Source organism: Talpa europaea, assembly GCF_964194135.1.
Source record: "Talpa europaea genome assembly, chromosome: 14".
NCBI lineage: Eukaryota > Metazoa > Chordata > Mammalia > Eulipotyphla > Talpidae > Talpa > Talpa europaea.
The window spans coordinates 40,499,503-40,503,897 of NC_140082.1; positions in this window are offsets into that span (position 1 = coordinate 40,499,503).

Genomic DNA, 4,395 nt, shown 5'->3' on the forward strand with positions numbered 1-4,395 from the left:
GAGAAAACTGAGAGAGAGAAGAAGAAAATTTATTGGCCAGCACATAGCATCAGCTGAGCAGAGACCAGGGTGCAAGCAGACGCCACAAAAAGAGAGCAACCTGCCTGCGTTCAGCTTATTTCAGGTCAAGCCGGTAGCTCTGCTTGCTTCTCATTCCCTGCAGCCCTCATTCAGGGAGTCAGGAGGTAGAGTCCAGAAAACTCCACTAGTTACCATCCATTTGGCAATGAGCACTACTCACTGTCTCAGAGATTGTTCCTCTCTGTTTCTCTTCAATCTCTGGAAGTCAGCACTGATCAGATGTTCTATTATAGACATGAGTGCCCTAACTCCTTAGAACAACCTCTGACCCCCATCCCTGAAGAGGAATAATTGACCTGAGAGCCATATCGCTAGAAAATACCAGAGCTTGGTTTTAAACCCCTGTCTGAAGAGCCAGGCCCTTTATGTAGACAGCTCTTTGGATTAAGTATCATCTGTGCTGTGTCATTAGTCAGCTGCCCCTACATCAGCGCTGAAAGACATGGATTCAATCCTGGAATGCGCCTAGGGCAAGAGCTTCATTATTTAGTTGTAGATCCTACCTCAAGATGAAGTCCCTCCCAAAGTTGGGCCCAGAAGCGCTGCATGTTGAGGTGAAAGAAAGTATATATAGTTTGCGGGCATAATCACATTTCACTTTTCACTTTTAGGGAAGTACTTTGGCATGCAACTCTCACTAATATTTATTTAAGAGGATATTTTTCACAAATAAAGTATAACACATTTTGATCTTGATAATTCTTTTTAGCTCCATTTCTAGGCTTTGGTAAGTCTGATGTATGCATTGGTTTTAGATTAAAACATTGGCATGCAGCAGTTTGGAAAAAAAAAAGTGAAGTAAAATTTGAGGTGTGTTTTTATATACCTTTACTCTGGTAACCTGTTTATGCTGATATTTATTTTTAGTCTTTGTTCATATATGATGACCAAAAATTCAGTTAGAATTTTTAGTGATTTTAGTAAATCTCATCTAGCCCAAAGTACTATAACTAGGAGAGTGCCCTGGGGCCATGTATTGATGTATTTTATCTGTTCTTGGTAGATTACATACAAGGGCTGTGCTATCCCTATTTCTGCTTCTTCCTTTCAGAATAGCACACCACACAGTAGAGGACTCCAGTTAAGAAATAACCTGGTTAACATATTCTTGAACTTCTTTCACATTTACTGTAAATGATATTTGCCATGTGGACCACAGACCTTCCATCTCACAAGAAACCCAAATCTTTTTTATGTGACCTTCTGGGAATTGATTTTATTATTTTTGCTTCATGCTGGAGGACTACAAAAAAAATTAAAACAAAGAAGAAAAGCTGAGAAAAGGGAGAAAAAAAAAACAAACAGTAGAAAGAAAGTCTTGTGATTCAGAACTTGTACATTTTCCAGGCAAGAGGACAAAACAGCTGTGACCCTGTGAGTTTGCGTTAAGGTCAGTCAGGCTCAGGAGTTCAGTATTGTTCTCAGACCCTTACAGTCAATCTGAGACCCATCTTTACTCTGCATCTCATTCCTGACTTGCTCAGATAATTATTGCAGAGGGGAAATATTCCTGGTATAGAAAACCTTTTTTTTCCTTTACCAAATCAGCCTGATCGCATATTCCTAAAGTTAAACAAAATGACATATTGACTTGGGAGGATTTTCCTCTATCCCTTCATCAATTAAAAAAAGGAAAAACTGATCTACTGCTGGAAGGGAGTGGGAGAGGCTATTTTGTGGTCAGAAAGATGCCCTGAGGCAGCTGTAGATAGCATTGTTTTTGTTCAACTTTGGCTGGACTGGTGTATGCATTAGCTCATGTTCCAAATCTGTCACCAGAAGAATGTAAGGAGAATCTTGTTTCAATCTCTCTTGCTTCACCCTCTCCTCAGCCAGAGTCCAGCATCTACACAGCCACCATCGCCAAGACTTCAAAATAGCAGTTTTGAATAAAACCAAACAGGCTATTCACATGATATATAAGAAGAGACCACTGCACTTATCCCGCTAGCCCCGGACACATGTTGCCAGCCTTGTTCCCCACTCACTCCAAAGGGAGTTGCTGCTGAGTTTTAGAATATTTGGGATAATCCTTTTTCTATCACCTACAAGGCTCCACTGAAGTTGCAGAGTGCTCTGGGCAACTTGAGTTTGCAGTTCATGTTGGTTGTTTCTATGTTCAAGGTCTCAGGCAGAAATCCAGGGATTTTTATGTCACTTTCAGGGACTAGACAGCCCTTCCTCAGTTCCATCCCCACATGTCCAGAGCCTACCTGCTAACCATTTGTTTCCTTGTCTCACTTTTTAAATTCTTTGGAGGTCAGTTTGCTCATCTGTGAAATGGGGTTGGTAGGGGTCACTCATCTTTGTGCCAGCAGGACCAGTGACCATATGAAGCCAAGCTGACTAAAGCACTTTGCATATCAATAGATATGTTATGGTGTTCATTTTGGGAAGTGAAGATTAAATGAGATATTGAAAGTGCTTTGTATGCAAGTAAAGATAGTAAATGAGAAGTGATTGTTATTAATTCATGCTTACCATGTGAAGCCTTCTGCACTTGGCACTGGGTGAGACTGATTTCATAAGTGAGAAAGTAGGAATGGGTGGATGCAGGAAATGTTGGGGTGACCCCCTCTAGCTAGATGCCCAGTGGTCTGAACCCTAATACCTCTTCAGTTGTGGCATCATTTCCCAAACTGCTTACCGACTCTATCGCTGATGGTTTGCTGCATTGCTGTCACCATGAACTCTGCGTCCACAGGGAAAGGAATTTTAAAAAGACAAATTACAGACAGGTGCCCAGTGGGCAACCTGCCAGGCACAGGTGAGCTCTCCCTGAAGTAGGAGGTCCCACAACAGGGGAGGGACACACAGCACAGCCTGTGTGCTCAGATGTGAACCGCAGCCTCATCATGCAGAACTATAAAGACATGGCGATTAACACTGCAAGAAAAGGTCTGGAGAGGCTAGCTTTGTGAGATGAGTTGCTTCATCACTGCCACAACTGGTAACCTGGCACCCTGTTTTGTACCATGGAAAGTAAAGCATGATCCATAAAACTACCAGGCATTTGGAAAATGTGTCATGTCAGAGCGAGTTGAGGAGCCAGCTCATTGGGTAGAAACAAAGCAGCATTGAAATCAAGAACACCAGTGAGCTATCAACATTTCCCCTGTGATTCTGTCTTAAATGTGTTTAGAACGTTAGGTATTCCCATCGAAAAGGTATTCTGTTGTGTTCTTACGTTACTTGTTCTTTCCTCATCAAGAAACAATTGAGTAAAATGGATGGAATTCACTTTCCTTGCTTCTCAACTGAGTAGCTATTGCCCACCGCTTCTTTTTCCACCAATTTTTAATAAATAAAAGTGTCATTGCTGCCAGGGCACTTTACCCTCAGTGTGCACAGGGCCGAGGTCCTATGCACCCTTGCTGGCCACAGTGAGCCTTTGCTGTGGAGCGTGTGCAGCTCCAGCCTTGGCACCACAGCCCAACTGAGCTGCAGACTCTGAGGACAACCAGGTGGTCTGCCCCGACATCGGCTTTACAGATCCCCAAGGAGTAGAACCTTCTCTGCTCACTCACAAGCTGAATCTCAGCTTCCTGAGGTGACTCTGTCTTCATTTCTGGGAACACGGAGGTGACTGGCCTCTAAGACCCTCCCATGGAGAATCCCAAATTCCATAAAAGAGGCCATTTCGGCTGGGGCATTCACTTCCTGGCTTAGCCGCTGCAGAGCAGCAGAAATACCTAAGCTGATGTACAGGAGTCCCCCAGCACTAGACCAGCCCCCTCTCTCCTTGGTGCAGTCTTTAACCTTCCAGAAACTTCTCAGCAAGGACAGGGACTCAGATAACAAGCTTTGAGATTTGTATATAAATCAGGAAAAGGGCTTCTTGGGTGTCCAAGGAGTGTCTCTTAAAAAAATCTATAGGGTTTTTATATTGACTATAGCTTAATAGATAGTGTTAAATATTTTTTTAATAAAATTGGACACATTGTCGAAAATATTATCTTGCTAATTTGGGTAGTTTCATGATGTATCATTCTTTTCCTTAGAGGATTTGGGCTGGAGGTGGATTGCCAAGCGCAGTGAATTCCTGTGTCTGATAAAGGAGGCAGGGAGCTAGGAGTAGCAGGCATTTGGCGTATTTGGTTTTGATAAGCAGCCTCGTCAGAGTTTAGTGAAGTCAAACTGGTTTGTAAGGGCCTGGGTCTGATGGACAGTTGACCTGGGACCTCATACATGGATTCTCTTGGCCTGGAAACTTCCTGGAGGGCAGTTGGGGAGAAATGCACTCAGGTTCTCAAAAGAAATATTTTGGGGATTTGGGGAGAACAGCTATTTTTCTTGTGAAGATTTCAGAGTAGG